At 37.4% G+C, this 12,336-nt stretch overlaps 1 protein-coding gene and 1 long non-coding RNA gene across 6 annotated transcripts in view; both read right to left on the reverse strand.

Annotated features, from left to right (window-relative positions):
• MACROD2 (mono-ADP ribosylhydrolase 2) overlaps window positions 1-12,336 on the reverse strand; it is a 1,923,575-nt gene that overhangs the window by 954,420 nt on the left and 956,819 nt on the right. The gene's annotated exons all lie outside the window — the stretch shown is intronic.
• The window catches only part of LOC140618057 (uncharacterized), a 59,258-nt gene that overhangs the window by 2,130 nt on the left and 44,792 nt on the right, over window positions 1-12,336 (reverse strand). Inside the window, exon 6 of one of the 2 annotated variants that reach the window (XR_012018225.1) lies at window positions 8,290-8,514. The exons of the other annotated variant lie outside the window; for it this stretch is intronic. This is a non-coding gene — a long non-coding RNA (uncharacterized lncRNA). The remainder of the gene's footprint in view (window positions 1-8,289; window positions 8,515-12,336) is intronic. 2 annotated transcript variants of the gene reach the window in all.

Here is a 12,336-nt window from a genome sequence, read left to right on the forward strand (position 1 = left end):
CTAATTTTGCAGTTTATACCTACAGGAACACAGTGTGGGGAATGATTTGCCTCACCTTGTAACACCTCAGAAACCTCATTACTAAAGATGATGCCACTCACATTCTTACAGAGCTCTTATGGAAAGTATATAAAATTACAACCATCAAATTCGGTAGCAGAGCTTTATACTCCTTCTGCAAAATGTAATAATGTCTTCTTAATTCCCTAGGCTGGCAAGGCTCATACAGCATCATTTATTTAAGGATATCTACATTTTCAAACACTGTTGGGTGAAAACCAGTCCCATCAATCACTGTGACAGGCTACGTTCCTCTTGAGTTTATCTTTCTGTACGTTTTGTGCCAGATTTAGTTTGCAAACCACCAAACGGGGAAACATGAGTCTTGTTTAATCTTCACAAATATAAAATGATGTTGTTAGACTATCATTTGCCATTTGAACTCTCATTCATTAATGAAACATTGGTTAAACAACAGCCTATCCACCTTTTAACTACAATACTCCCTTGTATCTGGTGAACCCTTAATGGATGACCTGTTTAAAAACACAGGGGATATTTTATTCATAGTACAATTTGTGTGAAACTTGTCACTGTAGAGGATCCTTTCTTAATGCAAACAGGCTTGTTTATTTTAATTTCCATTAGGGTCTGGGAAGACAAAAATGATGAATGATGATTCTGAAGCAACAGATTTCACAAGTCAGAGAGTTACTGTGGATGCATTTTGCTTATCTCAAGTTATTTTATCAGAAGCACAAACCACTGTCGCTCCCGTGATACATGAAGACCACCTCATTTCAGTTCATGTACTAGAATCATTTCCAAGGTTACCTCAAGTGTATGAAGAGAAAGAGCAAATACCAGGTAGACAAAATGAACAAAGTATATACCAGGCATAAAGCAAAAGAGGAGTTGCTGGACAGTGGACTCTAAAATCACCCTTTTCCCCAGTTTTCCTTCCTCTCCAAACCATGCAACCTAGCCTGCCTGAAGGAATAGAGAATTCTGTTTTAGTTTTTGAGGAAGCACCCAACTATTTTTTTCTACAGTAGCTACAAAAGGGATACTTGAAAAATGCATGCTTCCATTTGGGGAGAAAGTCAAAATTCAATAGTTTTCCAGTAACTGTGGGAGCTCTGCCAGTTCAGGCTAACATATAGGTGTGAACGTCTTGGAGACCTCTTGGATCCAATAACCTGATTCTCTGAATCCTGGTCGGTTAGGCCAGTTTGTCTGCAGGTTGATCTCTATCTGCCCACAACCTGCCCCAGGACTCCCTGGGGTTCAGGGCTCAATAATTCCCTGTCAAAATGGCTTCAAATCTACTTTCAGGGCCTTCACAGACATCATCCACCAGTCCTTCCTCCAAGGACAGTCCTTGCTTCAGTGTGTACATGTCTAGGTGACAGGAGTGGCTTTGGCCTGCCCTTTGATAGAGATGTAAACATAGCTTTGGTGTGTGGCCTCAAGTGTGCATACACAGACTTGGAGGCCCTTATACTGTGGGAAAGAGCTGGGCATAGGAAGAGAAGATGGTAAGCTGAGAAATGAGGGCCAGTTCTCCCTGGGCCACCATATCCCAACAAGCAACTCTAAGTAAGGAGCCTGAGAACTCTTTTTTCTTTTTTAAGATTTTATTTATTTATTCACAGACACACACACACACACACACACACACACACACACACACATTGGCAGAGGGAGAAGCAGGCTCCATGCAGGGAGCCTGATGTGGAACTCGAACCTGGGACTCCGGGATCACGACCTGAGCTGAAGGCAGATGCTCAACCACTGAGCCACCCAGGCGTCCCAAACCTGAGAGTTCTTTTTTTTTTTTTTTTTTTTTTTTTTATGATAGGCACACAGTGAGAGAGAGAGAGGCAGAGACACAGGCAGAGGGAGAAGCAGGCTCCATGCACCGGGAGCCCGATGTGGGATTCGATCCCGGGTCTCCAGGATCGCGCCCTGGGCCAAAGGCAGGCGCCAAACCGCTGCGCCACCCAGGGATCCCAAACCTGAGAGTTCTAATTTAAACCAGATCTCTAGATTTTGAAGTTATAATTGCCAAAGTAGGTAGCCAAATGCAGTTTATTCAATGGTTTGTTAGAATAATTTATCATTTTGAAAACTTTAGATAGAATATGCAGGCCTCCATTTGTGCTCTTCCATTGGAATCCAAAACAATGAGGGGTGGGACTATTTATCTCCACAACAATCAGTTTTTTCACTTACACAAGTAGCACGCTATTTATTTATTTACTTACTTATTTGCTTATTTAAGTTTTTAATTTTAATTCCAGTGTAGCTAACATACAGTATTATATTAGTTTCAAGTGTACAATATAGTGATTCAGTAATTCCATATATCAGGTGGTGCTCATCACAAGTGCCCTCCTTAATCCCCGTCACCTATTTCATCCATCCCCCCATTAGCGTGTTCTCTATAGTTAAGAGTCTGTTTCTTAGTTTATCTCTCTCTCTTTTTTTCCTTTATGTGTTTCTTAGATTCCACATAAGAGTGAAATCATATGGTATTTGTTTTTCTCTGACTGATTTATTTTCCTTAGTATGCTAACACCATCCATGTTGTTGCAAATGGCAAGATTCCTTTCTTTTTCATGGCTTAATAATACATATAATATATATTATATAATATATAATATAATAAAATATAATATAATAAACATAATATAATATATAATAATATAATATATAATTAATATAATAAGTAATATAATAAATATAACATATATATAATATATAATGTATACACACACACACACACACACACCCCACATCCTCTTTATCCATTCATCTATCGATGGACACTTGAGCTGCTTCCCTAATTTGGTTATTGTAGATGATGCTGCAATAAACATAGGGGTTAATGTATCCTTTTGGAATAGTGTTTTTGTATTTGGGGAATAAATACCTAGTAGTGCAATTACTGGATCCTAGGGCAGTTTTATTTTTGACTTTTTGAGGAACCTCCATACTGTTTTCCACAGTGGCTAGACCAGCTTGCATTTCCACAAACAATGCATGGGAGTTCCTTTTTCTCATCATTAACACTTCTTGTTTCCTGTGTTTTCTATTTCAGCCATTCTGACAGGGAGGGGTGATATCTCACTGTAGTTTTGATCTGCCTTTCCCTGATGATGAGTGATGCTGAGCATTTTTTTCATGTGTCTATTGGCAATCTGTATCCCACACAACAAAATTTTAAAAAACAGATATTTTCATCACCCCATTTATGTCTGAGTAAATGAAGGCAAAAACAGATTATGTCTTTTTTATATTCTTACACAACTGAGAATTGGTGCAGCTATGATTCACAGTCACCTGACTCCATATCCTATGGTCTTATATTTCCCAAGTGAATGAATTATGGTGACTGTTTTCCAGAGTGAGGACAGAGCCTCAAGTCAAAAACACCGAAATCAAATCTGACAGGAATCAGAAACTGAAAAAGGATAGAGTTAAAGCTATGGAAATCAGCATTTAAGGGGAGAAGTAAAAATACAGAAAGAAAAAGAGATGGACAGATCTACAATAAAATGGAATAATAGGTGAAAATATTTCCTTCTCCTGTGAAACATTTTTTAACCCAATTAAAAACATAAAAATAGTGGAAAGGTCTTTTTTTTCCTGAATCTTTCTAGGCTCTCCCCACCCCAACCCCCACTGTCTCCACATTTCTTAATCTGCCAACATAAATCATTGTGCAAAGCAAATCATTAGGGTTGCCAGGTGTTCAATTTTGAATCAGACAGTCTGGTATTTGAATTTTCTGCCGAGGAAACAAATAGAGAAAATACCAGTGATTTTTAATTAAGTTTTGTTATTATCATGTAAAGATGGGCTTGCAGAGAACATTTTCACTAGCTCTCCAGGCTGCACTTTACTTTGGGCCTGCTTTCCACTTAGATATTAGCCCATCTAGGCCATGCTGTCTCCAAACTGAGTGCTAAACCAAGCTGATGAGCTTGGCTCTGAACTCATATTGGCACCTTCCATTTATTGGCCAGGGCCAATGCAACTGTGCTAGATCATTCTGTTTTACTGATATCTCCAAAGCACTGCAGCCACTGGCAGAGTTCCCTGGGTACTTTTTATAAAAAAAAAAAAAATAATAATAAAATAAATACACAAATAAATACTCAGAAGGACATAGAAATAGAGGCAAATGAGCCACTGATTGAGAGTCATATGAATGACTATGTCCATAAGTCTAATCATGGCCATTGAACAGATGAAGGCAGGAAAAAAATTGTTATTCCATCCTTTACAAATAAATTACTTTCTTAAGTAAAATTCTATCTGGGTCCCAATTACATCTGGCTCTGATAACATAGTACTAAATTGGCATGGGAATCTATTATAAGAGAAGAGCTAGAAATCCTTACATTTTGAGGAAATGGTATATACACTATTCGTGAACTAGTGAAAAGCAAAACAGGTTGGATGGATATTAGTAAGGAAAGAATCTTGTCTCCTTAAATAACTTTGTTTTTCTTAAATAACAGTAAATGTTTGTTTTTAGCCACCGATGTCCAAAGGACTTTAATATACAAACTGCATTCAGAAGAAAAAGACGTAGGACGTTTGTTTTCCAGAGCACCAATTAAAGTCTGCCCTGGAAGATTTTCAGGAAATAGTAGTCTACCCCAGTAAAACTTTGGAGTTACAAATCTTTTGCCTACTAGGTAATAGTAAGCACTTAAATTGTGCACTTTTAATCCTGACTTGGCTCTTGTGAGAATTCCATTATAGAGGAACATATACATGTGTAAAAATATCACAATAGATGGCTGCACCAAAGAATTTATTATCCTTATTATCAAAGTTTTCTCTTCTCTGCTTCTTACCAATGAATTACTTTATTCACTGTCTCTGAGTGGGTTAGAGAAGAGGTAGGTTTCAATCCTCTTCAGGGTGGCATTTGACAATATCTGGGCAGTTTTGGTTAGGAGGTGCTACTGGCATGGAGTGGCTAGAGACCACAGATGCTTCTAAACATCATACAATGAACAGAAGAACCCCCTAGACTAAAGAATTATTTGGCCCAAAATGTCCATAGTATGTTGGTTGAAAAACCCTGCTCTATAGATCTCTGGAACAGAGAATTCAACAATTTTGGGTTACTTGAATTATCAGAAATGACAATACAAATCTATTGATAATATAGATCATATAGGTCACCTGAGGGTTGGTGAGGGCATAGGTAAATAAGAGTTTGCTCTCTGCCCTTTTGGCCCATGCTTCAGGATCTGGCCAAGGCCATTTGATGAGGCCACCAGAGCTTCCTCTTTTGAAGCAAAGAGGTGGACACCTATATTATCCTGATAGATAATATAGGCACATTGTACTGGTTTATTCAACACAGTGTTTATTAAGAGCCTACTATGTGCCAGACCCTGCCCAGGGCACTGAGAGTGGTGATAGAAAGCCATATATTCTGCCTTCATGATGTTTACAGTCCAGCTAACCACATGGGAGGGACCCATGCCTTTCATTTCAGGAAGCAATCCGTCTCTGATATGGGTTTACATTTAAATATCCCATAGATCACAAATTGGTACCCAGGAGCAAAATCTAGTTTGCAAGTGTTCAATACATTACATAAAATATCTCACACTTTATTATAAAACAGGCTTTGTGTTAGATGATTTCAGCCAATTGCAGGCTAGTGTATGTGTTCTGAGCACGTTTAAGGTAAGCTAGGCTAAGCTATGACACTTGGTAGGTTGAGTGTATTAAATGCATTTTCCTCTTCTGATATTTTCAACCTATGATAGGTTTATCTGGACATAACCCCATCGTAAGTCAAGGGAGATCTTTATTGCAAAATGATCACGACAATAAGTCTAGTTAATCATCCATCACCATACACAGTTACAGAATTCTTTTTCCTATGATGAGAACTTTTAAGATTTACTCTCTTAGCAAGTAAAAGTTATCTTAACATAGCTCCAGAAATGGAGGGTATACACATATATCCTCCACATATATATGAATATACCTTTTGAAATATCAACCATCCGGAGAAGATTAACTTTTAACATTATGATATAAACATAATTAGTCCTTTCCCAAATACAAATAACATACATATATACACACACACATGTAAACACACTATATATGTGTGTGTATATGTGTGTTTACATGTGTGTGTATATATGTATGTATATACATACACATATACACACACACATATATATATACCCTCCCACACACATATACATATTACATATGAAATCTGAGTCTCACTTCCTCATCAGTTAATTAAGGATAATGGTCACCTCAGAGTTTACACCCATAACCAACATTTCTCTCTCCCATAGGCAAAAAAGTTTAAGCTGCTATTTAATAAAAATTACAAAATTTGATCTCAAATTCTCCAACTGGGAATAATATGGAGGATTTTTCAATGTGAAAATAATATTCCCATTCTGAAAAAATATTTTTCACTTCATGTCATCATATTTATCTTGAAAGCACCAAATGTGTAGTAAACAAAAAAGCCTAACATTAAGGAAGTGACACTCTTGAAAAATTAGGATGTTGTGTTTTCACTCATTCAGGATGAATGCTTATCATTTAGCTAATGGTGAGAAATCTTCTCTAGATGAAGAACACAATTCAAATCTGGATGGTATCCTTCATTAGGGGAAATAAGAACTCCCTACAAATTCTGTTTAGGAGGAAGTTAGTACTTTAGACATGGGACTTGTCTCCCTTAAGGGAAAAGCAATTGCTTGATCTGTGGTTATAGTTTCTCAAGAAAATACCTACACCCTAAATCTGTTAAAACCGGTTCAATATTCTGTTGCCATTCTCATGTCAAATGATGGAAAAAAAAATTTCTGTGTTAGCTATAATCTATAGAAATGCAGAATTTGAGTATAAAATCATGAAGTTAACTTTATATCTTTCATTTGTTTAGGACACAAAACCTCAGTTTTTGAGCACTGAAAATTTGTTTTAAAGTATACTATAAATATAAAATGCAATGCAGACTACAATCGAAAATTTTTCATATACATTTTAAATGTTTTCACCTATGATGTTTAGTATATTTACCACTGCTTGACAAACCTACAAATCGTTCCTAAGTTCATCATCTACTCAAACTAATTAAATGCATGGGTTTATAGGCAGTGCTCAGAATACACTATAGTTTCCTTCTTCTTGTATCCCTTCCTCTTCTTATTTCTTCTTTACCTCTTCCTCTTAATTCCTTCTCCTTCTTGTTAAGATTCATGGCTTTAAAGCCTCTCAATTGTTTTTTTCATCTGAATGGTGGGTATAAAGTAGTAAACTCGAAGAGAAATTTTATGTATTAAATAATTAATAATAATACTTTTTATTTTTTAATTTTTTAAAAGATTTTATTTATTTGAGAGAGAGAGAGAGCACTAGAGAGAGCAGAGAGCACAAGTAGAGAGGAGGGGGAGAGGGGCAGAAGGACAAAAAGAAGCAGAATCCCCACTGAGTACAGAGCCCTACATGAACACAGGGCTCTATCCCAGGACCCTAGCTGTGATCATGACCTGAGCTGAAGGCAGATGTTTAACCGAGCCACCCAGGTGCCCGAATAACACTTTTGAAAATATCTAGAGTATGATGGACCCTCAATAAATCTCTTTTGCTACTAAACACAATTCTTCATAGTTCCTGTTCTTTGGACCCAAACAATGTAGTATAGGAGAGGAAAATTCATTGTATTTCATCAACAATTAAAGCCCCCACCTTTGAGAGCCTCTGAGGTACCAAACATAGTACAAGGCAGTTTACATGCTTCTTTAATCTTTGTGACAATTCTAGGATGTGCTGATAGTAATAAGTAACACTGATCTAAAACTAGTGTAGGTTAAACCAGTTCATCCTCACAATAGTCCTCAAAAGGGGAGTACAACTGTTCCCATTTGACTAGCAAAGAAAATGTGGTCCAGGGAGGTTAGCCCAGGTGCTCCTGTGAAAGTTGTGAGAAGTGATCATTCACTTGTTCCTTCAAGTGATGAACAAGGGGACTGCTAGCCTGTCCCATGCTGCTTTTATGTAAGTAGGGAAAGACAACCTCTTTAGGCAGACACATCCTTAAGCCAGGAGTCATAGCTAGATTACCTCCCCTAACTTCCCTTCATGGAAGGGGGAGGGGGTTTGTGAATGATGGCCCTGAGCGCCCACTTAGTACTCAAAAGTATTTGAATGAATTAATATGTCCAATTAGCAGTTCAGAGGATCTCTTGAGATTCCAGCAAAAAAAATATCTTTACCTACCTTCTTAATACTCTGTGACACTTTCAGTAAATTCAGAGTATAGGTGACAGCACTGGAAACCAACCCTAGCATGAAGTCAGTACACATCCTCCAGGGGCCTGTTAGAAGTGACCAGTTAATTGCTGCTTTCTTGTTATTGTAGAGAACCAAGTTGTCTTGTACTTATCTTTTTAAGAAGATATCACCAGCGTCTGCAGAAATGCTCTGAAATTGTTCTGTGGATGTCTGATTTAGAGATTAAGTGCGGATGAGACTGTCACATGAAATACACGATTGTAAAGACATATTCATAAACTGTATAGTACATTCTCCTTCAAATAGTCTTTCTAAAGTAAAATTCCATAAAATAAGGCCTGACTTTAATGATACAAGATAATAGTCTACCACCATTAAAAACATCAAATATATATATATATATATATATATTGGGAACAATGAAAAGGAAGCCTGGAAATGGAGCTTTTCTGCTGTTAGATCCTAAATACTTCAGACTGTGAATTGATATTTAACATGGAGTTGTATACATTAGTAGGGACCCTGCAATTATAGGTTGATTAGTTAAAATGTTTGTCATGTTTATGCAACACAGAGATAAAAACCAACATTGTATACAGCAACATATGCTTGATAATGGCCTCATAATTACTAAGGCTGCCCATATTCAAGATAATTCTTTAGTGATAAATAAATTAGACACTACAAAAACATTATTGGAATAATTTAGCACGGATCGTGTAATGCAATTGTTATTCCTGATAACTTTGCTTGGTTGCATATATAGCTGCAAATTTGTAAGCTTTTTCTATTTTTTTTCTTTAATTAATGGGCTTTATTTTTTTACAGCAGTTTTGGTAATGCAAAACTGTACAGCCTCTTTTGGAAGCCACTTTAGCAGTTTCTTCCAAAGTGGCTGTGCAATTCTGCATTCCCATTAGCAATGAATGAAAATTTCTGTTGTTCCAGCATTTGGTATTGTCAGAATTTTGGATTTTAGCCATTTAATAGTTATATAGTGGTATCCTGTTGTTTTTTTTTTTAATATTTTATTTATTCATGAGAGACAGAGAGAGAGAGAGAGAGAGAGAGAGAGAGGCAGAGACACAAGCAGAGGGAGAAGCAGGTTCCATGCAGGGAGCCCTATGTGGGACTGGATCCCAGGTCTCCAGAATCACTCCCTGGACCGAAGGTGGTGCTAAACCACTGAGCCACCCGGGCTGCCCCCTCCCCCCTGTTGTTTTAATTTGCAATTCTTTTTTTTTTTTTTTCAATTTGCAATTCCTTAATTACACATGATGTTGAACACTTTTCATATGATTCTTTTCCATCTGTATATCTTCTTTGGTGAAGTGTCTGATCAGATCTTTGCTCACTTTTTAATTGGGTTGTTGTTTCTTATGGTTATAAGACTTCTTTGTATATTTTTGATAGCAGTGAATCTGTCCTAGGTGCCTATAGTCTACTGGAGACATAAAGTTAGGAATGTGATAAACTGTAAATAGGCACAGAATTGTGTACACTCTCAATACCATGATAGAGATAGTAAAGCCTACAACTCAATAAAGTCTAGAAAAGTCCAGTGCCTAGGCCATTTTATTTGTGAGAGGAAGTACTGATATAATGATATTTTATCCCTAGGTATTTGGTCAGACTATAATTCTAAATCTGCCCTGTAATAGTTTTGGGACAATGTGACTGAATTCTGAACAAAGGAATGTGGGTGAGAGGGACATGTATTGGACCTGGACTTGAAAATCTTCCCCCAAATCCTCTACTCAATCTCACCCTCTCTCTCCACATGGTTGAAGACAAATGATTCCAAGACAGAGCTACATGGTGGAAGGAACCAGTCCCCAAGTCACCACTTGGAGTATGGCTGCCCCAGGAGAGCTTCCCAACCCACAAAGAGCTGTAAAGTGAGTGAGAAATAAACTTTTTTACTTTATGGAGCCACTGAGATTTTGGACAAGTTTGTTATCACTGCCAGCAATAATTAACTTGACAGAGATTCAGCTGCATGAGAAATGAGGCAATATCTTAACTGCCAGGCTTCTAAGCTAAGTGACTAAAATGTAAAGACACAAGATAAAAATGGTGAGTTTCCTCTTGACTTTGGTTTTCCTTAAGACATGGGATGCAGGAAACACATATGATCATACTCTGGAGGAATTTTCAAAATGCACATGAATTTTTCAGGTAGATCTTAAAGAAGATTTACACTGGGACATGGCATCCAAGTCTCCTCTCAGAGCCTCAAACTATTTATCTATATGTACTTCTTTGCCTTAGATACCCTAAGATGAACATTTTGATAAGTCCTTCCTCAAGATGACCTCTCAGTGAGGAGTTGAGGATTTAAAAGAACACAGTAGTGAATCTCTTCCCCAGATTCCATGAACTGTAATACCCATATGAGATTCTAAAGCAAGGGTCAGCAAACCATAGCCTATGGGTCAAATTCAGTGTGCTGTATGTTTATGGATGGCTCATGAATTAAGAATGGTTTTTATCAATGAACATATGCAATTAGATTATCAATGAACCTAGTTTACTAATAAGGGACAGTAACTTTAAACTACAATTAAACAAAATATCCCAAAATAATGTCCACCCTTCTTATTAGAAAATGACCTTTCTTATTTTATATTTTTAAAAATTGTATTCAATTATTATTGTATTTTGATTTTCATCAATAAAAATTTTGTAGAGATTTGTTTTTTCTATTGCTATATAAGCATCTATACAATGTCCTCCAGTTTGCCTCCTGACCCATAAAGCCTAAAATATTTATTCTCTGGCCCTTCCCAGAAAATGTCTGCTGATTCTGTTCTGGAACACTGAAATGTCTAGAACATTCAAATTAAATTTTTTTTAAGTCTCTGAAAAAGACTTCTTCTGTCTCTCTCTTTTTTTTTTTTTTCCTTTACTAAATTTCCCTCTAAGTGTATCTCTATGTTCTTGAAGACAGAGTATGATCTGGGCTACTGAGGACCAAAAAGGTTTAAAGAAGTTTACCCTTAGGCTTTAGTAAAGGAAAGCTGACTACTGATCAAGAGAGGGAATCTTGGGGCACCTGAATTGCTCAGTTGGTTAAGCATCCAACTCTTGATTTTGACTCAAGTCATGATTTCATGGTTTCATGGTTGTGATATCAAGCCCTGCACTGGGCTTTGTACCTGGCTTGGGCATGGAGACTGCTTAAGATTCTCTCTCTTTCTCTCTCTCTCTCTCCCCCCCTCTGCCCCTCCTCCCACCAAAGGGAGAGAGGGAAGGAGAGAGAGAGAGAGAGAATCTTGACGGAGAGGCATAAATGGTACCATTTGAACTTTGCTAGACTTTGGTAACTCTGGAAATCCTCATCTATTTTTTTTCTGTCTTTCTCTCTTTGCTTCCCATGTTGGTCAGCTGTGGTATAGTAGAAAAGGGCTTTGAAGTCAGACCAATCCCCTTTTTAACTATTGAAAATTGCTTATCCTTTTAGCATTTCAAGGTTTTTAACTATCTTGTTTTTTTGTTTTGTTTTATTCTGTAAACAGGGGTTGTTTCAATGACTAAATGATATGCTTCTTATAATCCATAATAGAAGCTCATAATTTCATGTCGTTGTAATACCTTAGATCCTAGCAGGAATTAAATGTTTCCTGCCTCCCTTCCTTTCTTCCTTCCCTGTTCCTTTTTTCTATCCATCTATCCATCCAACCATGAGAGTATGCATATGTGTGCATGCATGTGCACACACACATGTGGTACATGTTTGTGTGTATCTATCTGATCAGAGGCAGAAAGGAAAAGAACTGCAGTAATAGTCCCAAGATGCTTCCTGACTTGGAGGAGAGCCAATGCAGTGGGGGATGGATTTTGGCAGCTCAGAAAAGGTAAGGGAAGTTAGCCATTTGAAGCCCAAGCCACTTGCAGTAAGCAAGGACTCAGAAAGTAATCTGCAACGAGATGTGATAGTCCCTTCAATCACCGCCTTCTACCCTTTCCTTCTATCAGTCCTAATGCTACAGGACTCAGTCATGCCAAAGCTTGGGGACTTCATGGCAACTA

The sequence above is a fragment of the Canis lupus genome, chromosome 26 (assembly GCF_048164855.1).
Source record: "Canis lupus baileyi chromosome 26, mCanLup2.hap1, whole genome shotgun sequence".
In the NCBI taxonomy this organism is placed as follows: domain Eukaryota; kingdom Metazoa; phylum Chordata; class Mammalia; order Carnivora; family Canidae; genus Canis; species Canis lupus.